Here is a 23134-nt window from a genome sequence, read left to right on the forward strand (position 1 = left end):
GCCTGTGAAGCTGTCGCGTTTTGGAAAAGGCCCAGAGCCTGTGAAGAAGGTGAATGCCTGTGAAGCTATCGCATTTTGGAAAAGGCCCAGAGCCTATGAAGAAGGCGAATGCCTGTGAAGCTGTCGTGTTTTGGAAAAGGCCCGGAGCCTGTGAAGAAGGACAACGCCTGTGAAGCTCGCCGCCCGTGACACTCTCACGTAATAATGAGTTGGGGCTGTACACGCCCCGGACTCTCAGGAGCACTGGCCTCAGGCCCTGGGGCTCCCTCCCACGCCCAGTGGCAGCACTTAGCTCCGCGCTGGTGAGAAGATGTCGAAGACTAGATTAGGTGCCGGATGCGGCTTTTCATTTGCTTTCCGCAGTTGGCTTGTTCCTTCTCATTCGAAGTTTTATTGAAGTTGTTGCTGTCTTTGGCTTGTGGTTCTTCGACTTTTCACTCTCCTGCCTTGATTTCTCTTGTGCAAGGCCTCGCGAGGGGGGGGGGGCAGCCGAGCGCCCTCGCGAGTGTTCCTGTCCTAGTCGTTCAAAGGGTTCGCGGCCTGGGTCCATTACAGGAGCACCCCTCCAGTCCGTGCCCCACGGGCATCGCGACATGAACACAGGGCCTAGGTCAGCCGCCCCCCACGGCTGGGGCCGGGAACTATCCACACGCGGGCACGTAGCGGAAGGCATGATAACGGAAGCAAAATGATGATTAACAGCAATAACCCAAACACGCCCCCGTGGGGCTCCACACTACTGTCTTTTTTACACAGGAAAAAGGAAAAGAAAGAACAGATCAGGCGCAGCTCGCCTCACACCGGCCTGCAGGGAAGACTCGAGCTGCCTCCGGGGCTCAGGCAGACTCCCTCTCGCGCTTCACTGGGGCACGACGGCGGGCGGACACGCCACCACCTTCCAAGCAGATGCGACGGCGTGGAGGCTGACCGCGGCCACCGCTGGAAGAGTTGCCGCCTGAAGAAGAACCGGAGAAGCTTGGGGAACCCCGAGCACCGCCAGTCACGCAAGCGTTGTCTTCTCCATCATCGCCGGGAGCTCGCCGAGGAGGAACTGAGGAAGCGGAAGCCGGGTGCTAGTCGGCTCCGCCGACCACACGACGAACTCCGGCAGCACCTCTGTAGCACGAAAGCGCAGCCTAGGGGGACGCGCGACCGAAGCGCGCCCCCCGGCCGCAGCAATCCGCCCGTCGTTGTGCTGAAAATCGCCTCCACGGCCGCAGGGAGCTGCCGTGGTGGCCACAGGATGTTTTCGAGGGTGCCCTCGGCCGCGCTTGGGCGGGGGAGAGGCAGGCTCAACCTGGCGAGCCTTCCCCTTCTTTGCGGCCAAGAACCTCCTCGACGGGGCCATGAAGAAGAAGGAGAAGCAAGGGGGATGAACTGGAAGGGCGCGCGCCGATTCGTACTTATAGCTGGCGAGGGCCAACCGACAGCCCCCACGATCGCAGGTAATTATGACCTGCTTTGCATGCAGGGACTTGACCAATCCGTGCAATTGCCGAGGCGCCATGGGGAAGTGGAGACGCCCACGTCCAATCAACTGCCATGTGGCGCCCAAGACCGCAGGCTGTTAGGGCCCGCGGCACTTCGCTCTTGCCCTTTCGCATCCCTGCACGGCCAAGCCCGGGCGTGCCTTGGGCCCGAGGGCTACTGTCGGCGTTCTGGGAACGGGGGTCCCCAAACTTGCCTGCCTGCGGCCTGCGGCGTGGCTCAAAGGGGGGCCTAGAACGTCCCATCTTCACCAACACAGACCCAAGACCCTCGCGAGGGGCCAGGCCTCGCGGGGCGGACGACGCTGGGCTTCCTCAGGCACGGCCTCATCAGGCTGGCTTGCGAGGAGGCGGAGAGATCAAGGTGGGGTACCTCACGAGGTGCCCGTGACGCAAGCCATGACGACCAAGGGCGCCAGGCGGGTGCCAGCCCGCGCAGTGTCCTCCTTTCCTCTTTTGTGCAAAGGGGGCAAGCGCAGCCGCGGAGTATCGAGGCATCAGGCAAAGGTTGCCATTTCGGTGGAACAAGACCAGGACCAGGAGGACTGCAAGACGGAGGTCATTGTGGAGCCCAAGACGGCGTCACCACCAGAGCTTTGTGCAGGCGAAGACTACTTTTGTCAGGATAGCTGGTACTAGCTGTCCCCCTTCAAATTAGGCCGCCATTGTTGGCTCCCTTCCCGCTCGATATTTGGGAAGAGGACCATGGCCTCTATAAATAGGACTAGCCACCCCCAAGGGAGAGGGGCATCAACAATCGGAGAGACAGAGAGAGAGAGAAAATGGTGACTGAACTCCTCCCAGCAGTTCATCGCTCCAGCCAAGAGCAGACCCTCGCGAGGCTGTTCTTCCTTGTATTGTTCATCATCATCAGCCCAAGAAGCAATCCACCACGCCACACACTAGAGTAGGGTATTACACCACAGCAGTGGCCCGAACCAGTATAAACCTTGTTTCTCGCGTGTTGTTCTTTCCTTAGTTTAGATCCTAACAAGGCGGAGGCGTGCAGGTAGGTAGGAGGCAAAATCTCCGCGCGCACCCCAGTGTTCGAACCTCAAGGGTCTGCCGGAACCCAAAATCCGACAGCAAGTACTTAGCCTTTTAGAGTTTTTAGCAAGTTAATTTAGGAAACGGCGAGCCGGTTGCTCGAGAGTCGGTTGCAAAAAGCGGAAAACTGGCTTAAGCTATGTGCATGCTTTGAGTCCTTAGCCATTTTTCATATGGACACTCATTCTACCTTACTCCTGCTTGCCAGTCAGTCGCTCTGCGATCTGTGGCTTCTAACAGGAGACGGCTTGAGTGCCACACACTACTTGTCCGGCAGCAGGAAGTCATTTCATAGCTTAAGACGACAAGTCCCCAGGCCGACTAGTCGAACCTGGTGCCAAGCGGTAAAGAATAACATACTCATAGGCATAACTCATTATCATATAGATAAAAGAAGGCAGTCCCCGAGATCGTCTCGAGGGGCCCGAAGTCTTCGTACTTTAATACAAAAAGGTAGCGTGATACATACTGCATTAACTGTAAAATCTTCGGAGGAGATTTGCATTCCATGGCCGCTCCGTCTCTTTGCTGGAGTCGTCCCTTTTGCGCGCTCGGGGCTTCTGAGCGTCGATCATGTAGTAGGAGTCATTGCCCAACACCTTGCTGACGATGAAGGGGCCTTACCAAGGTGCTGAGAGCTTGTGATGGCCAACTGTTCGCTGAATTAGCCGACGCACAAGGTCTCCTTAGAAAGATCGCGGCTTGACCTTCTGATTGTAGTACCTTCGTAGGCTCTGCTGGTAGATGATGGACCGGCTGAGTGCCAACAGCCGGCCCTCTTCCAGCAGATCGACGCCGTCTTGATGTGCTTCCTCTGCTTCCTCCTTGGTGTACATGGTGACTCGAGGGGAGTCAAACTCTATGTCTGTTGAGAGGACGGCTTCGGCACCATAGACGAGGAAGAAGGGCGTGAAGCCGGTTGACTTGTTTGGAGTCATACGCAGGCTCCAGAGGACAGCTGGCAACTCATCAAGCCAGCAGCCTGCCGAGCGCTCCAGAGGCTCGACCAGCCGGGGCTTGATGCCGGACAGGATTAGGACATTTGCTCGCTCTACTTGGCCGTTGGACTGCGGATGGGCAATGGACGCTAAGTCCAGTCAGATGTCCTGCGTCGCGCAAAAAAACGGGCCAAGGCACCTTTGGCAAAGTCTGTGTCGTTGTCGGTGATGATGTTGTGCGGTATGCCATACCGAATTGTGATGTCGGAGATGAAGGTCACAGCAGTCAGACCATTCAAACTCTTGATTGGCTTTGCTTCTATCCACTTGGTGAACTTGTCCATTGCAACAAGTAAATGAGTCAAACCACCTCGTGCCGTCTTGAGTGGACCGACCATGTCCAGGCCCCAAACATCAAACGGCCAGGCCATAGGAATAGTTTTGAGCGCCGAAGCCAGCTGATGAGGCCTAGAGTGGAACTTCTGGCACCCCTTGCATTTTTGGACTAGAGACTTGGCGTCCTCAAGAGCAGTTGGCCAGAAGAAGCCATGGTGGAAAGCTTTGGCGACGAGTGCTCTTGAAGCCGCGTGATGGCCACATTCGCCTTGATGGATGTCTTTGAGAATTGCCTGGCCTTGCTCTGGCTCCACACATCACTGGTGAATACCAGTGACGTTGCGCCTTACGAGCTCTCTATTGATGATGGCGTATGCTGCCACCAGGCGTTGCACTTGCCGAGCCGAGATCTCATCGGCTGGCAGCTCTTTGTTCACCAAGAGTTTGAGGATGGGTTGGGCCCATGAAGGTGTTGCAATTTCTGCAACCGCCAAGACTGCGACTTGGACGAGGGTGCGTGGGCCTGGAGGTGGCGGGTTGGAGTGGGCAGCCACTTGCTGCATCGACGAAGTCCCCGGGCAGATAGGTGCAGTCCCTAAGCCGGGCTCCGAAGTCTCCGGGCTGGGCTCCACAGTCCCCGGGTCGGGTGCGACTGCCACGATCTCCGTGCCGTCTGCCGAAATACTCGCGCCGTCTGCGGGGGCTCTTGAGTCGGATCCGACTACTTTAGGAGGAGCCGGCACGAAGATGGAGTCTGACTCCGGTGATGGCTTGACGGATGGCTTGAGGAGGCGCTGAAGGGCGACGCCGGACGGTATCGCCTAACGGGTGGAGCCGATTCACGCCAGGGCGTCTGCTTGGTCGTTGTCGTTTCTTGGTACATGGAGAAACTCACATCCCTCGAAATACCCACTGAGTTGTTGTACGAGGAAGCGGTAGCTTGCCATGTTTGCGTCCTTGGCGTCCCAATCGTTTGACGACTGCTGGACCACCAAGTCGGAGTCACCATAACACAGGATCCGGCGAATGCCGAGCTCTTTGTCTAGCCAGAGCCCGTGAATGAGTGCCTCGTACTCGGCGACGTTGTTGGAGGCGGAAAAATGGATTTGCAGCACATACTTGAGCTTGTCACCCTTGGGAGAGGTGAGGACGATGCCGGATCCCAAGCCGGTGCGCATCTTGGAGCCGTCGAAGTGCATTCGCCAATGGGTGGAGTCGGGCGCTGGTGGTAGATACTGGGTTTCGGCCCAGTTGACGAAGAAGTCGGCCAGCGCTTGTGACTTGATGGCAGTGCGAGGTTGGTAGTAGATGGTGCAGGGGGGAAAATCTATGGCCCACTTGGCCACTCATCCCGAAGTGTCTCGGCTGCCGATGATCTCGGCTAGAGGAGCCGTGCAGACCACAGTGATTGGATGCTCTTGGAAGTAAGGCTTCAATTTCTTGGCGGCAAAATGCACACCATAGCACATCTTCTGTTAGTGGGGGTAGTTTTGCTTGGAGGTCGACAGTACTTCACTCAAATAATATACCGGTCTCTGAACTGGTAGTGCTTTGCCTTCCTCCTTGCGCTCTACTACAATGACCGTGCCGACCACTCGGCTGGTGGCGGCGATGTAGAGGAGCATGGGCTCCTTAGGAGTCGGAGCCGCCAGAACAGGTGGAGTCGCCAGCATCTTCTTTAGTTGGACAAATGCTTCGTCCGCCTTGTGGTTGCACTAGAAAAAAGTGCTCTTCTTCATGAGTTGGTACAGGGGAAGGGCCTTCTCGCCCAGCCGACTGATGAATCAGCCGACGGACGCCAAACAGCCGGTGAATTTTTGTACGTCCAGCAGTCGGCAGGGTACCTCCATCCTTTCAATTGCCTTGATCTTCACAGGGTTGCATTCTGTGCCGCGTTCGGAGACCAGGAAACCAAGGAGCTGGCCGGCTGGTACTCCGAAGACGCATTTCTCCGGGTTAAGCTTGATCTGAAATCGACGCAAGTTGTCGAAGGTCTCCTTGAGGTCTTCCAGTAGTGTTCCACGCTTCTCCATCTTTACCACCACATCATCCACGTAGACGTGAGCATTTCTGTCGAGCTGCTTGAGGAGACACTTCTGCATGCATCGTTGGAAGGTGGCGCCGGTGTTCCTCAAGCCAAATGTCATGGATAGGTAGAAGAAAGCTCCAAACGGCGTGATGAAGGCAGTCTTCAGCCTGTCGGCTGGGTTTAACTTGATCTGGTGATATCCTGAATACGCATCCAAGAAACTCAACAGCTCGCATCAGGCTGTGGAGTCTATCACTTGGTCGATCCTTGGCAAGGCGAATGGGTCCTTGGGGCATGCTTGTTGAGGCTTGTGTAGTCAATACACATTCGCCATTGCTTGTTCTTCTTCAGTACCAAGACCGTCTTGGCCAACCATTCTGGGAAGAATACTTCCATGATGAAGCCGGCTGCGAATAGCCGGGCTATCTCTTCTCCAACAACTCTCCTCTTCTCTTCTGACAAGCGACGTAAAGGTTGTCTGACTGGTATGGCATCAGATCGGACGTGTAATTTGTGCTCGGCGAATTCCGTCGGGACACCTGGCATGTCCTTGGGGGACCATGCGAAGATGTCTTGATTCCCACGGAGGAAATCGACGAGCTCGCCTTCCTATTTGCTGTCGAGGTGGGCGCCTACGAAAGCGTACCTCTCTAGGTGCTCTGGGTCCAAAGGTATCTTCTTTGTTTCCTTGGCCGGCTTGAACGAGCCCTCAGCTTCCGTCTCTTTGGGATCAGGCGGCATCTCTGGCTGCTTGCTTGCCATTGCCACAACTCGATCTAGCAGCCGCTTCTCAGCTGTGATCACGAGGGACTCGGCCAGCCGGCTACTCTCTGATGCGCAGGCGGACGACTTCTTGTAGTCGCCAGTTATGGTCAGAATCCCTTTGGAACTCGGCATCTTCATATTGTGGTAGGCATAGTGGGGGACAGCCATGAACTTGGCCAGGGCTGGCTGGCCAAGCAGTGCATGGTATGGGCTCTCTAGGTCCACCACCTGGAACCATATTGACTCACTGCGGAAATGATCTTTGTCTCCGAAGAGGACGTCGATCAAGATCTTGCCGATTGGCGAGCAGGAAAGGCCAGGGACTATGCTGTGGAACACCGTCTGGCTGGACTGTAGTTGCCTCTACCTGATTCCCAACTTCTCCATGGTGTCTTTGTACAAGATGTTGATGCTGCTGCCGTCGTCTATCAGGAATCTAGAAAAACAAGCAGCTCACTTGTCGGTGGCAAAGGTGGCGTCCAAAACCAAGGCATAGGAGCCGGGTCTGGGCATTACTTTAGGGTGGTCAGCCCGACTCCAACTGATGGGCTTCTCAGACCAGTGCATGAACTCAGGTGTGTCAGAAGCTACTGCATTCACCTCCTGCTGCTGCAGCTGTCTGCTGCGTCGATCGTCGGCCACACTGGTGAACACGACATATGCTCCCTGCTCTTCCGGGTACTCGTCTTGCACTGCGTCGACTGGTGTGACCGCCGGCTGCTTGGGCGGAGGGGGAGGCGGCTGCCCAGCAGGTGGGGGAGGCAAAAGGCTGTCTCCATTTGTGATCCTGGTGAGCCAGTGGCATTTCCGAGTGGTGTGGTTGGACGGCTTCGCATCACTGTGGAACTTGCAGGGTCCATCCAGAGTCTGCTCATATGAGAAAGCCGGCTGCCAGTTGGACTTGCCGCCCTTCTGACGTCTGAGCGGAGGCTGCCCTTCCGGCTGTTGGTCTTCAACTGTTGCCACCTGCTGACTGTTGGAAGTCGGCGGGGGGGATTTACGCTTGTGGTCGTTCTGATGTTGACGCCGATTGGTGTCTCCGAATGGCGTTCGGGGAGCCTGAGGAGCCACCTTGCCGGTTGCGCAGACTTGAATCTCCGTCTTCATGGAGGAATCGGCCGTGGCGTATTTGTCTGTGATGATGAGCAGCTCATCGAGGGTTTCTGGCTCATCGCAGAGAAGCCTGTGCTTGAGGAGGGCGCCTTTCGGATTTCGGGTTCCGGCAGACCCTTGAGGTTCGAACACTGGGGTGCGCGCGGAGATTTCGCCTCCTACCTACCTGCACCCCTCTGCCTTGCTAGGACCTGAACTAAGGAAAGAACAACGCAAGAGACACAGGGTTTATACTGGTTTGGGCCACCATTGTGGTGTAATACCCTACTCCAGTGTGGGTGTGGTGGATTGCCTCTTGGGCTGATGATGATGAACAATACAAGGAAGAACAGCCTCGTGAGGGTCTGTTCTTGGCTGGGGCAATGAACTGCTAGGAAGAGCTCAGTCACCTTTCTCTCTCTTTCCCTGCCTCCCCTTGCTCCGTCTCTCTGTGTCCCCCTTGCTCCGTGGGTGGCTGGTCCTATTTATAGAGGCCCTGGTCCTCTTCCCAAATATCGAGCGGGAAGGGAGCCAACAATGGCGGGCTAATTTGAAGGGGGGCAGCTAGTATCAACTATCCTGACAAAAGTAGTCTTCGCCTGCGCAAAGCTCTGGTGATGACGCCGTCTGGGCTCCACGGTGACCTCCGTCTCGTAGTCCTCCTGGTCTTGGTCTCGTTGCACCGAAATGGCAACCTTTGCCTGATGCCTCGGTACTCCGCGGCTGCGCTTGCCCCCTTTGCACCAAAGAGGAAGGGAGGACGCTGCGCGGGCTGGCACCCGCCTGGCGCCCCCGGTCATCATGGCTTGCGTCATTGGCACCTCGTGAGGTACCCCGCCTTGATCTCTCCGCCTCCTCGTGAGCCAGCCTGACGAGGCCGTGCCTGAGTAAGCTCCGCGTCGTCCGCCCCGCGAGGCTTGGCCCCTCGCGAGGGTCTTGGGTTTGTGTTGGTGAAGATGGGCCGCGCTGGGCCCCCCTTTGAGCCACGCCGCAGGCCGCAGGCAGGCAAGTCTGGGGACCCTGTTCCCAGAACGCCGACAGTAGCCCCCGGGCCCAAGGCGCGCCCGGACTTGGCCATGCAGGGAGGCGGAAGGGCAAGAGCGAAGCGCCGCAGGCCCTAACAGCCTGCGGCCTTGGGCGCCGCGTGGCGGTTGATTGGACGTGGGCGTCTCCACTTCCCCATGGCGCCTCGGCAACTGCACGGATTGGACAAGTCCCTGCATACAAAGCGGGTCATAATTACCTGCGATCGTGGGGGCCGTTGGTTGGCCATTGCCAGTTATAAGTACGGACCGGCGCGCTCCCTTCCAGTTCATCCCTCCTTGTTCCTCCCTTTCTTCATGGCCCCGTCAAGGAGGTGCTCGGCTGCAGAGAAGGGGAAGGCTCACCAGGTTGAGCCCGCCTCTACCCCACCCAAGCGCGGCCGAGGGTGCCCTCGTAAACATCCTGTGGCCACCACGGTGGCTCCCCGCGGCCATGGAGGCGATCTTCAGCACAACGACGGGCGGATTGCTGTGGCTAGGGGGCGCGCTCCGGCTGCACGTCCCCCTAGGCCGCGCTTTCGCGCTGCTGAAGTGCTGCCGGAGTTCGCCGTGTGGTCGGCGGGGCCGACCAGCACTCGGCTTCCACTTCCTCGCTTCCTCCTTGGCGAGCTCCCGGCCGGCGCCCCGGGCGGCCTCTGGCTTCAGGCCGACGGCTGCTGCAGCCGGGCCTCATGGGTCTCACTGGAGGTCTCCGCGGCCGGGAGCCTGTTCCTGGCACACGGTTAGCAGACGTTTGCCCGCGCGCGTGGCCTGAGCCGTCGGTGCACCCTACACTTCAAGTTCGACGGCGATGCCACCCTCTACGTGAGGGTGTTTGGGGAAGATGGTCGCCGCGCAGGGTGTTGCCCCGAGGGTGACGACCGCGGCAGGGAACCCAGCTCCAGCGATGATGGAGAGGGCAGTGCTCGCGCGGCCGGCGGCGCTCAGGGTTCCTCAAGCTTCTCCGGTTCTACTTCAGGCGGCGACTCTTCTAGCGGTGGCCGCGGTCAGCCCCCGCGCCGCCGTATCTGCTTGGGAGGTGGCAACGTGTCCGCCCGCCGTCGCGCCCTGGTGAAGCGCGAGAGGGGGTCCGCCTGAGCTCCGGAGGCAGCTCGGGCCTTCCCTGCGGGCCGGTGTGAGGCGAGCTGCACCAGATTTGTTCTTTCTTTTTCCTTTCCCTACGTAACAAAGACAATAGTGTGGAGCCCCGCGGGGGCGTGTTTGGGTTATTTCTATTAATCATCGTTTTGCTTTCGTTACCGTACCTTCCGGCTACGTGCCCGAGCGTGGATAGTTTCCGGCCCAGGCCATGGGGGGGCGACCGACCCAGGCCCTTTGTTTGTGTCGCGGTTCCCGTGGGGCATGGACTGGAGGGGTGCTCCTGTAAGGGGCCCAGGTCATGAACTCTTTGAATGACTAGGATAGGAACACTCGCGAGGGCCTCAGCTTCCCCCCTCGTGAGGCCTTGCACAAGAGAAATCGAGGCAGGAGAGTGAAAAGTCGAGGAACCACAAGCCAAAGACGGCAACAACTTCAATAAAACTTCGAATGAGAAGGAACAAGCCAACTGCGGAAAGCAAATGAAAAGCCGCGTCCGGCACCTAATCTAGTCTTCGACGTCTTCTCACCAGCGCGGGGATAAGTGCTGCCACTGGGCGTGGGAGGGAGCCCCAGGGCCTGAGGCCGGTGCTCCTGAGACTCCGGGGCGTGTACAACCCCAACTCATTATTACGTGAGAGTGTCACGGGCGGCGAGCTTCACAGGCGTTGGCCTTCTTCACAGGCTCCGGGCCTTTTCCCAAACGCGATGGCTTCACAGGCATTCGCCTTCTTCACAGGCTCCGGGCCTTTTCCCAAACACGATAGCTTCACAGGCATTCGCCTTCTTCACAGGCTCTGGGCCTTTTCCAAAACGCGATAGCTTCACAGGCATTCACCTTCTTCACAGGCTCTGGGCCTTTTCCAAAACGTGATAGCTTCACAGGCTCCGGGCCTTTTTAGGGGTAGAACCTCCAGAGGTGCTGGATGTTCCATGCATTCTGGACTGGCACCCCCTCTTGAGTCTCCAAGCGCGCGGAGCCGGGCCTGGAAACATGAACAACTTTGAACGGTCCCTCCCACATGGGAGAGAGTTTGTGCAGCCCCTCCCTGGAGAGGACCCGCCTGAGCACGAGGTCTCCTACCTCGAGAGTTCTGGGGCGGATGTTGCGGCAGTGATATCGCCACAGTGCTTGTTGGTATCTCGCTGCTCGTAGCGCGGCTTCTCGGCGACGTTCCTCCCCCAGCACGAGGTCCATCCCCCGCATGGCGTCCTGCTGCGCCTCGTCAAACGCCAGGACCCGCGCGGAGCGACGTCTGACCTCGTGAAGGAGGACCGCTTCGGCTCCGTAGACCAGGAAGAACAGGGTCTCTCCAGTCGGCTTGGTCGCGGTTGTGCGGATGGACCACAACACGGACTGAAGCTCGTCGTACCAACCTCTGCCACAGGCCTCCAGCTTCTTCTTGAACGTCCTGGTCTTGAGGCCCCTCAGGACCTCCGCGTTGGCCCGCTCGGCCTGGCCGTTGCTTCAGGGGTGCACCACCGAAGCGTAGCATATCTGCGTTCCAAGGTTAGCACAGTATGTTTTAAAGAGGTTACTGGTGAACTGCGAACCATTGTCCCTGATGATGGGATTCGGCACCCCGAACCGGCTCACGATGCCCTTGATGAACTTGACCGCAGAACCCGCCGGAATGGTGCGGACAGCCTCTACTTCAGCCCACTTGGTGAACTTGTCCACGGCAACATAGAGGTAGCGGTAGCCCCCAGCCGCCCGAGGAAACGGGCCCAAGATATCCAGCCCCCAGACTGCGAATGGCCACGAAAGGGGTATAGTCTGCAAGCCTCCTGCTGGCTGATGGATCTGCTTGGCGTGGAACTGGCAGGCCTCACAAGCTTTTACTAGTTCGACGGCGTCATTGAGCGTGGTGGGCCAATAAAACCCACTGCGGAACGCCTTGCCGACGAGGGTCCGCGATGATGAATGATGTCCACAATCTCCGCCGTGTATATCTTCCAGCAGTTCCTTCCCTTACTCCCTGGAGATGCAGCACAGGGATACATTGTTTGGCCGCTTCCGGCAGAGCTCTCCATCCTTGATGCAGTATGCCGTGGCCTGGCGTGCCACTCGCTCCGCTTCCTCCTCCTTCTCCAGCAGGGTCCCTTGCGTTAGGTAACTCCGGAGCTCCGCGATCCAACATCCCTCCTGAGGTTCCATCGTCAGGAGCAGACGTGCTCCCGAGGCCGGACCACAGGCCGGAGCCCCTTAGGCAGGTGGCTGAGGGAGCTCCTCCCGGGGCTGAGCAATGTTCGATAATGACGGCAGGGCTGATGGCTTGAAGAGCCGCTCCTCGAAAACACCAGGCTCCTGAGGTAACCGCCTGGACGCCCATTTGGCGATGTCGTCGGCCTCCTGATTGGTGCCACGGGGCACATGCTGCAACTCCAACCCCCAGAACTGCTTCTCCATCTTGCGGACCTCCGCTAGGTAGGCTTCCATGTGCTCATCCTTCGGCTCGTACACTTTGTTGGAGAAATTTACAAGGAGCTGCGAATCGCCCTTGATGGTGAGGCGTTTCACCCCCAGGGCAGCCGCGGCCTTCAAGCCCGCTATTAAACCTTCATACTCTGCTATGTTGTTGGAGACCTTTTCACCTTGCTGGAAATAGAGCTGCACGACATAATAGAGCTTTTCCTGAGCGGGCCATATAATCACCGCCCCAGCCCCATCGCCATGCCTGGAGAACGCCCCATCGAAGTACATGACCCAGCCTTCTGGCGCCTCGCTTCCCGGGGACAGGGACCGATCCTCGTCGGCCTTGAGGCCTGGCGCCTCCGTCCATTCTGCCACAAAATCCGCCAACACTGCTCCCTTGATGACTCTGGTCGTGCTGAATTCGAGCCGAAACGCTTGCAGTTCTATGTTCCACTCAGCGACCCTTCCAGCTGAATTAGGGCTCCTGAGTACTCTCTCCAGGGGGTACGACGAGACGACCTTGATGGGGTGACCATGAAAATAGTGCCGCAGCTTGCGCGAGGCCATCAATAGCGCGAGGAGTTTCTGAGGCATGGGGTACCGTGCCCTGGCATCCCGCAGCACCATGCTGACAAAGTACACTGGGTGCTCAACAAGGTGGAGTGCGTCGGTGATGGTGGCTCCCTTCGGAGACCGTGGCGCCTCTTGAGGCAATGAGGCCTCCTAAGGCTGGCCATCTGGAAGAGGGGCCTCTACCGCCTCTGGTGCGCCCCTCTGCGGTGGCTGATCCTCCTCAGCGCGGTGGCGGTTTCTGTAGGCCTTCCTTGTCCCTGTTCTGCCTTGTCCTAGGCTGCTGCCGCGGTTTTGATTCGGCGCTCCTCTCTGATTGCCACTAAGGCTGCGCTGGCGGAGTAAGGAGTGGCGGCGAGGTAAAGCACCAGGGGCTCTTGAGGGCGCAGAGCCACCATGACCGGTGGGCTGGTCAGGTATCTCTTGAGATCCTGGAACGCCTTGTCGGCCTCTTCAGTCCACTCGAAGGGCCCCTTTTTCTTCATTAGCTGGAAGAAGGGCAGTGCTCGTTCCCCCAACTTGGAGATGAAGCGCCCTAGTGCGGTCACACGCCCCATGAGCTTCTGCATTTCTCTGAGGGTCTTTGGCGGGCTCATGTCTTCCACCGCCTTGACCTTCTCCGGGTTAGCCTCGATGCCTTGGTGGGACATGAGGAAACCCAAGAGCTTGCCCGAGGGGATTCCGAACACACACTTCTCTGGGTTGAGCCGAAGGTTCACTGCGTTGAGGCTCGCGAAGGTTTTCTCCAAGTCTTGTATCAAGGTCTTGGCCTCCCGAGACTTTACCACAATGTCATCGATGTAAGCTTCAACATTCTTCCCGAGCTGCGGGCCCAAGGTGATGTGCATCAGCCGCTGGAAGGTCGCCCCTGCTTACGCAGCCCGAATGGCATGCATGTGTAGCAGTACACCCCACACGGGGTTAGGAAGGTTGTCTTCTCGATGTCTTCTACTGCCATCTTGATCTGGTGATACCCAGAGAAGGCATCCAAGAAGCACAACAGGTCGCATTCCGCAGTGGAATCGACGATCTGGTCGATGCGGGGAGCGGGAACGGATCTTGCGGGCATGCTTTGTTGAGGTTGGTGAAGTCGACACACATGCGCTCCTTGCCTCCCTTCTTTGGCACAACGACAGGGTTGGCCAACCAGTCCGGGTATCGGACCTCGCGAATGACCCCAGCGGCTTCTAATTTGCGGGTCTCTTGGACGATGAAGGCCTGCTTTTCTGTGGACTGCCGCCTGGCCTTCTGCTTCACAGGGCGCACGTTGGGGCACACGTTGAGGTGATGCTCGATTACACTCCTAGGGATCCCTGCCAACTGGTCAGGCTCCCAAGCGAATACCTTCTTGTTTGCACGCAGGAACCCGACCAGGGCCTTCTCCTGCTCGGGTTTGAGGTGGGCGCCTATGGTGAAGGTGGCGTTGGTGGATCCGTCCTCATCGACGGGTATCTGCTTGGTTTCTGCCTTGTCTTGGGTGAACAACTGTTTCTTCTTGGAGGGTGCAGCCCCCTTGGGCCCGGGGTCTCCAAGTTGGCGGGCTGTGCCGACGCCGCCGTCTTGAAGGCGAGCTTGAGCACCCGCAGCGCGTCCCCGGTGTCCCCGTGCACAGTGAGGACACCTCTACTCCCTGGCATCTTCATGAGGTTGTACGTCGGGTGCGTCGCGGCCATGAACTGGGCCAGCGCTGGGTAGCCGAGGATGGCGTTGTAGGGGAGGCCGATGGGGGCGATGTTGAAGTCGACCAGCTCCGTGCGGAAGTTGTTGTAGGTGCCAAAGGTTACTAGGAGCCGGATCTGTCCCAAGGAGCTGGACGACTTGCCCCCTACGCCTGAGAAGGGATGGCTGGGTTGCAGCCATTCCAGGGGTATGCAGAGGAGGTTGAAGGCCTCGACCGAGAGCATGTTGAGGCCCGTGCCGCCATCAATGAGGGTTCTAGTGATGGCCACCTGGCAGATGGAGAGGGTGCACAGCATGGGGAGCGCACCCGAGCAGGCTGAGTTGGAGGGGTGGTCCTCCGAGCTGAAGGTCAGGCCGGTCTTGGGCGCCGCCCGGTCCAGGGGAGCCCCCTGCCTTGTGGAAGCGGCACTGACCTGGCGGATGAACGGCTTGACATGGTGACTTGTAGGCGGCGCCTGCGAGCCGCCCAAGAGGGCCGCGACGACCGGGGGTGTTGGTGCAGCGCGATGGGAGGGGGAGAGGTTGCGGGGCTCCATGGGCGCGCGGAGCGCGCGGGACGAAGAACCAGCTGGGGTGAGCGAGGGAGTCGCGATGCGGCCGTCTTGCCGCACGGACGAATGCTGGGACGATGCTCGCTGCTCGTCCCCCACCGGGCCGGTGGCAGCGTTGACGCTAGGCGACGGGGAACGGCGAGGACGCCCGCCGACAGGGGCCGTTTGGGCGACGCGGGAAGCGAGCGCGGCCTGGCGCTCGGTGCGGGCCCGACGAGCGCCAGACATGGGCGTGATGGTCGGAGGAGAACGGGGTGGTGGAAGACGAATCCCGGCGCACCCCTACCTGGCGCGCCAAATGTCGGATTTCGGGTTCCGGCAGACCCTTGAAGTTCGAACAATGGGGTGCGCGCGGAGATTTCGCCTCCTACCTACCTGCACCTGTCCGCCTTGCTAGGACCTGAACTAAGGAAAGAACAACGCAAGAGACACAGGGTTTATACTTGTTCGGGCCACCGTTGTGGTGTAATACCCTACTCCAGTGTGGGGTGTGGTGGATTGTCTCTTGGGTTGATGATGATGAACAATACAAGGAAGAACAGCCTGGCGAGGGTCTATTCTTGGCTGGGGCGATGAACTGCTAGGAGGAGCTCAATCACCTTTCTCTCTCTTTCCCTGCCTCCCCTTGCTCCGTCTCTCTGTGTCCCCCTTGCTCCCTGGGTGGCTGGTCCTAGTTATAGAGGCCCTGGTCCTCTTCCCAAATATCGAGCGGGAAGGGAGCCAACAATGGCGGGCTAATTTGAAGGGGTGCAGCTAGTATCAACTATCCTGACAAAAGTAGTCTTCGCCTGCGCAAAGCTCTGGTGATGACGCCGTCTTGGGCTCCACGGTGACCTCCGTCTCGTAGTCCTCCTGGTCTTGGTCTCGTTGCACCGAAATGGCAACCTTTGCCCGATGCCTCGGTACTCCGCGGCTGCGCTTGCCCCCTTTGAACCAAAGAGGAAGGGAGGACGCTGCACGGGCTGGCACCCACCTGGCGCCCCCGGTCGTCATGGCTTGCATCATGGGCACCTCGTGAGGTACCCCGCCTTGATCTCTCCGCCTCCTCGTGAGCCAGCCTGATGAGGCCGCTCCTGAGTAAGCTCCGCGTCGTCCGCCCCGCGAGGCTTGGCCCCTCGCGAGGGTCTTGGGTTTGTGTTGGTGAAGATGGGCCGCGCTGGGCCCCCCTTTGAGCCACGCCGCAAGCCACCGGAAGGCAAGTCTGGGGACCCCCGTTCCCAGAACGCCGACAGTGCCTAAGGGAGTCCTGGATTAGGGGGTTTCCTGATGGCCGGACTATACCTTCAGCCAGACTCCTGGACTATGAAGATACAAGATTGAAGACTTCGTCCCGTGTCTGGAAAGGACTTTCCTTGGCATGGAAGGCAAGCTTGGCGATACGGATATGTAGATCTCCTACCATTGCAACCGACTTTGTGTAACCCTAACCCTCTTCGGTGTCTATATAAACGGAGGGTTTTAGTCCGTAGGACAACATACAGAACAACAATCATACCATAGGCTAGCTTCTAGGGTCTAGCCTCTCCGATCTCGTGGTAGATCTACTCTTGTACTACCCATATCATCAATATTAATCAAGCAGGACGTAGGGTTTTACCTCCATCAAGAGGGCCCGAACCTGGGTAAAACTTCGTGTCCCTTGCCTCCTGTTACCATCCGGCCTAGACACACAGTTCGGGACCCCCTACCCGAGATCCGCCGGTTTTGACACCGACATTGGCGCTTTCATTGAGAGTTCCTCTGTGTCGTCGCCGTTAGGCTTGGTGGCTCCTACGATCATCAATAGCAATGCAGTCCAGGGTGAGACCTTCCTCCCCGGACAGATCTTCGTCTTTGGTGGCTTCGCACTGCGGGCCAATTCACTTGGCCATCTGGAGCAGATCGAAAGCTATTCCCCTGGCCGCCAGGTCAGATTTGGAAGTTTAAACTACACGGCTGACATCCGCGAGGACTTGATCTTCGATGGATTCGAGCCACTGCCGAGCGCGCTGCACTATCATGACGAGCATGATCTAGCTCTGCCACCGAACAATGCCCTGGAGGCCGCACCTGCACCGGCTTCGACCCTTAATTCGGAGCCAACTGCGCCGATCGAGGATGGGTGGTTGGACGCCGCCTCGGGGCTGCAATCCCAACGGCGATCGAGCCGAACACCAGCCCCGCACTTCGCGAGACTCGTGACTCCAAGGAGCCGGACTCCTCTCTGGACTCCGAACCCTCCGCGCCCCTGCCGATCAAATCTAATTGGGCACCGATCATGGAGTTTACTGCCGCAGACATCTTTTAGCACTCGCCCTCCGGTGATATTCTGAAGACACTACAGTCTCTCTCTTTATCAGGAGAGCCCTGGCCGGACTACGGTCAGCAAGGTTGGGATACCGACGATGAAGAAATTCAAAGCCCACCCACCACCCACTTTGTAGCCACTGTTGACGATTTAACCGACATGCTCGACTTCGACTCCGAAGACATCGACGGTATGGACACCGATGCAGGAGACGATGAAGAACCAGCGCCTATTGGTCCCTGGAAAGCCACCTCGTCGTATGACATATACATGGTGGACACCCCAAAAGAAGGAGATGGCGATGGAACAGCGGAGGATGACCCCTCCAAGAAACAGCCTAAGCGCCAGCATCAGCGGCGCCGCTGAAAATCCCGCCAATGCAAATACGGTGATTCCAGCACGGGAGATAATAATACTCCGGAGAGTGCCAAAGAAAACCCCCTCCAGCAAGATTCAGCACAGGAGGACGGAGAAGCCAGCCCTCATGATAGAGAGGTCGAGGACGATAATTATATGCCTCCCTCCGAAGATGAGGCAAGCCTCGACGACGATGAATTCATCGTGCCAGAGGATCCCGTCGAGCAAGAGCATTTTCAACGTAGGCTTATGGCCACGGCAATAAGCCTCAAGAAAAAACAGCAACAGCTTAGAGCTGATCATGATTTGCTAGCCGACAGATGGACTGAAGTCCTTGCGGCCGAAGAGCATAAACTCGAACGCCCCTCCAAGAGCTACCCAAAGCGCAGGTTGCTACCCCGATTAGAGGAGGAAGCACTTAAACCTACATCACTAGCACTTGATACGGCTGACCGGCCACCTCGTGGCTGCGACAGAGAGGCCTCTCATCCCTCCACTCAAGCCGCACCCCATACCAAGGCACGGGAAAATGCGCCAGACCTACAAGATATGTTGGAGGACAATGCAAGGCAAACAAGGTCAATCTACGGATCGCATGGGCGCCCCACGACTCGAGACGATAACCGTCACGCTGGACACAAATCCGGTAGGGCCGAACACAGTAGACAAAGCTCATTGGAGCTACGTCGTGATATAGCCCAGTACAAAGGCGCCGGACACCCACTATGCTTCACAGACGAAGTAATGGATCATCAAATCCCCGAGGGTTTCAAACCCGTAAACATCGAATCATATGATGGCACAACAGATCCTGCGGTATGGATCGAGGATTATCTCCTTCATATCCACATGGCCCGCGGCGATGATCTCCACGCCATCAAATACCTCCCACTCAAGCTTAAAGGACCAGCTCGGCATTGGCTTAACAGCTTGCCAGCAGGATCAATCAGTTGTTGGGAGGACCTGGAAGCCACATTCCTCGACAATTTCCAGGGCACTTATGTGCGACCACCAGATGCCGATGACCTAAGCCACGTAATTCAGCAGCCAGAGGAATCGGCCAGGCAATTCTGGACACGGTTCCTAACAAAGAAAAATCAAATAGTCGACTGTCCGGATGCAGAGGCCCTAGCAGCCTTCAAGCACAATATCCTTGACGAGTGGATTGCCTGGCACCTTGGACAGGAAAAGCCGAAATCTATGGCAGCACTCACGACACTCATGACCCGCTTTTGCGCGGGAGAAGACAGCTCGCTTGCTCGTAGCAACAATATGACCAAGAACCCTGGTAATTCGGATACCAGGGACAGTAGTGGCAGTTCGCGTCGCAACAAGCAGAAGCGCCGCATTAACGGCGACAATGCTGAGGATACGGCAGTTAATGCCGGATTCAGAGGCTATAAATCCGGTCAGCGGAAAAAGCCATTCAAAAGAAATCCTAGGGGCCCGTCCAGTTTGGACTGAATACTCGACCGCTTGTGCCAGATACATGGCACCCCCGAAAAGCCGGCCAATCACACCAACAGGGATTGTAGGGTGTTCAAGCAGGCAGGCAAGTTAAATGCCGAAAATAAAGACAAGGGGTTGCATAGCGATGACGACGAAGAGCCCCGACCACTGAACAATAGTGGACAGAAGGGTTTTCCCCCACAAGTGCGGACGGTGAACATGATATACGCAACCCACATCCCCAAGAGGGAGCGGAAGCGCGCGTTAAGGGACGTATACGCGGTAGAGCCAGTCGCCCCAAAGTTCAACCCATGGTCCTCCTGCCCGATCACCTTTGATCGAAGGGACCATCCCACTAGCACCCGTCATGGCGGATTCGCCGCATTGGTTCTAGACCCAATTATTGACGGATTTCATCTCACTAGAGTCCTTATGGACGGCGGTAGCAGCCTGAACCTGCTTTACCAGGATATAGTGTAGAGAATGGGCATAGATCCCTCGAGGATTAAGCCCACCAAAACGTCCTTTAAAGGCGTAATACCAGGTGTAGAGGCCAACAGTACAGGCTCAGTCACACTTGAAGTGGTCTTCGGATCTCCGGATAATTTCCGAAGCGAGGAGTTAATCTTCGACATAGTCCCATTCCGCAGTGGCTATCACGCACTGCTCGGGCGAACCGCATTCGCCAACTTCAATGCAGTACCGCACTACGCATACCTTATGATCAAGATGCCAGGCCCTCGAGGAGTAATTACGGTCAATGGAAACACCGAACGCTCCCTCCGAACGGAGGAGCACATGGCGGCCCTTGCAGCGGAAGTACAAAGCAGCCTCTCCAGGCAGTTCTCCGGTCCGGCCATTAAACGTCCGGACACCGTCAAGCATGCCCGGAGTAACCTACAACAAGACCGCCTGGCATGTTCCGAGCAGGCGTAGCAATGCAGCCCCAACCCCAGCCCTCGCAAAAATGTGACACCAGTGCTTCGCGTACATAACTACGCTCTAGAAATACCATGGGTACAGGGGGAGGGGCACCATCACGGCACGCCCAAAACACGGCTTAAACCGCACCAGGGGCCGCCAATTTTTTAATTTTCTCTTACTTTCAGGACTCCATTCTTCGGAAGGCCTGTTCGGCAGTTCAATCACCGCACAAACGATGCAAGAACCAGGGAAGCAGACAAGCCATGCCGCATTACGGAACTCCCAGGTGGTCTCTATCACGAGCAGTATACATGTTTCGCATACCATTCCGCAGCCTGCCCCTGGAATGGACATATTAAATAGTCCAACCTTTTGCTTATCGCATTATTTGTGTCGTTCTGCTTTGATCGCATCCCTTTTTAATGAACAATGCATATCTTTTGTCTATTTTTGCATTACTCTTTTTTTTACAAATATATGTTCCTTTACGACATGTTGCACCCGTACACTTTGGTACGGCCAAAATACGCCAGGGGCTTTAGTACCCCTCAATATGGTGTGAGAAGTCCGAACACCTTAACACGTGCGGCACCCCGAACTTATAGCATTATATGCATCGGCTTCGAATCATGTCTTGGGTCAATAGTTGGGTTTGCCCGGCTCCTATGTTTTGGTGCCTTACATTCCGCTGTGTCGGCTAAGGTAGCACTAGGAGAACTACTGCGATTGTGCCCCAGTTGAGCTGGGTCGAGCACCTCAGTAGAGAAAGCTAAAACTGACTATCATGATGAAGCGAGAGTTGGTCGCTGTTCGAGAGGTTTTTTGAGTCCCTAAAGACTTATGCCGCTTAGAGCGAGGAGTCGGCTCTGTCCGGCGAAGGCATGGATAGCGCCCCAAACTCGGTCTTCCGAATACCAGGGGCTTTGCCGAAATTTAAAATTATAGAATTCTATGGCTAAGTGAGAGTATTCACGCATTATAGTCTGATTGCCTTGTTCATTGTGCTGAGTGCCTCCCTCGAAGGACCCAAACATGGGAAAAAGAGCGCTCAGGTTTATCCCCGAACACCCCAGCACTAGCGGCACGGGGGCAGAAGCCGACGACTCACCATCTCTCAGAATTGATAAACCGCCGCACCTAAGGTAATATTTTAAATTCCAACAGCATTGCTTAGCGCATATGAACAAGTTTTCAGCGCACAGGACAAAACGAGCGAGTTTTACTCAAAAATTACATCCCTAGAACATTCATCCGCCGTAAGGCAGGCACCCTTCAGAACATCCTTATAATAATTCTTGGGCTTGCGATGCTCTTTCCCCGGCGGTGGCCCGTCCTTCACAAGCTTCTCAGCATCCAGCTTGCCCCAGTGCACCTTAGCACGGGCAAGGGCCCTACGGGCACCTTCAATGGAGACGGAGCGCTTGATGACTTCGAGCCTTGGATAGGCCCCCACCAGCCGCCGCACCAGCCCGAAATAGCTCCCAGGCAGAGCCTCTCCAGGCCACAGGCGAACTATGAGGCCCTTCATGGCCTGTTCGTCCGCCTTGTGGAGCTCGACCAGTTGCTTCAGCTGCTCGCTCAGGGGCACGGGGTGTCCGGCCTCAGCATACTGAGACCAGAACACCTTCTTTATCGAGCTGCCCTCCTCGGCTCAATAGAATGCGGCGGCATCGGACACGCTACGGCGAAGATCTGTGAATGCTCTTGGAGAGCTCCGGATTCGGGTAAGTAACAAGTAACTCACGTTTATGTGTTTGCTTTGCATAAAGAATGCCTTACCCGCTGCTATCTTTTTCACCGCATCCAACTCCTGGAGGGTCTTCTGGGATTCGGCCTTGGCAGACTTGGCATTTTCAACAGCCACCGCGAGCTCGGACGCTCGCGTCTTTGAGTCAAGCTCCAAACTCTCATGTTTTTTCATGAGAGCCTGGAGCTCTTGCTGCACCTTGCCAACCTGGGCCTCATACTTCTCCCACTCGGTGTGCTTCGTGGCCGCCCTCTTCTCGGCCTCGAGCAGCGCTTGCTTAAGGGTCGCCACCTCAGACGTGGCCCCTACAATAGCCACGATAATCCTGTCATTTTTTGCAATTGCACCTTTTTTATATATATTTAAACAAGGTATTTCTTACCTTCCTTGTCCTCGAGCTGCTTCTTGGCACGCCCGAGCTCTTGCTCGGACTGCTCGAGGTTCTGCTTTAGCGTGTCCACTTCCGTAGTCAGTGCGGCGGACGCTAGCAGAGAAGCCTGCATACGCATATTGACTCCTTTTTGTCAGACTCCTGCGAATTTTATTTGATCCTCTATTCGGCTTTTCTTGTCGAATGCCAAACCGAGCATCAGGGGCTACTGTCTATGCAGTAATATTATTTACACATTCTTTACTTACCTCAAAGCCTGTTAAAAGGCTAGCACAAGCTTCAGTCAGTCCGCTCTTGGTGGACTGAACCTTCTGGACCACCGCACTCATAATGGTGCGGTGCTCCTCGTCGATGGAGGCGCCTTTGAGCACCTCCAACAGATTGTCCGGCGCCTCCGGTTGGACGGGGGTCACCGGCACGGTGGGCTTGCTCGTCTTGGAAGGAGGTCCCCTACCGGACTCTGGAACCTTTGAAGGTTCCGGAACAGTGTCCGTCCTAGAGCCGGACTTGGAGCCCTGGGGGGTTTTATCCCCTTTACTCCTGGAGTCCGGGAGGTCGCCTTGCGGCGCCTCCAGGACCACCTCCTCCTGGCTTGGAACCTGTTGGGACAACACTTCGGCGTCGTCCGTAGGGCAGGGGGAGGTAGCTGTCGGAAGCAAATTCACATCCGACGAGTCCAGTGAACCGCTCGATGACGCGTCGAGCCGGTCTTTGGGTGGGCTGCATAATCATATTCCACATAAGGGAAAGCTGTGCAATAAAGGAATACTATGAATTGCTCTGGTATCCGGATACTTATGATTTCGCAAGGGGCTTGGCCCTGAGCGGCCACTCCTCTCCGCCGTCGTCGGCGTCGGTGGAGTAGTCCGGAGGAAGGGTTTTCCCCTTCTTGGACCCTTTGGCCTCCCCAGTGAGGGCGGCCTTCCTTTTCTTCTCTCCCCCCCCCCC

This window comes from Triticum aestivum, chromosome 4A (assembly GCF_018294505.1).
Source record: "Triticum aestivum cultivar Chinese Spring chromosome 4A, IWGSC CS RefSeq v2.1, whole genome shotgun sequence".
Lineage (NCBI taxonomy): Eukaryota > Viridiplantae > Streptophyta > Magnoliopsida > Poales > Poaceae > Triticum > Triticum aestivum.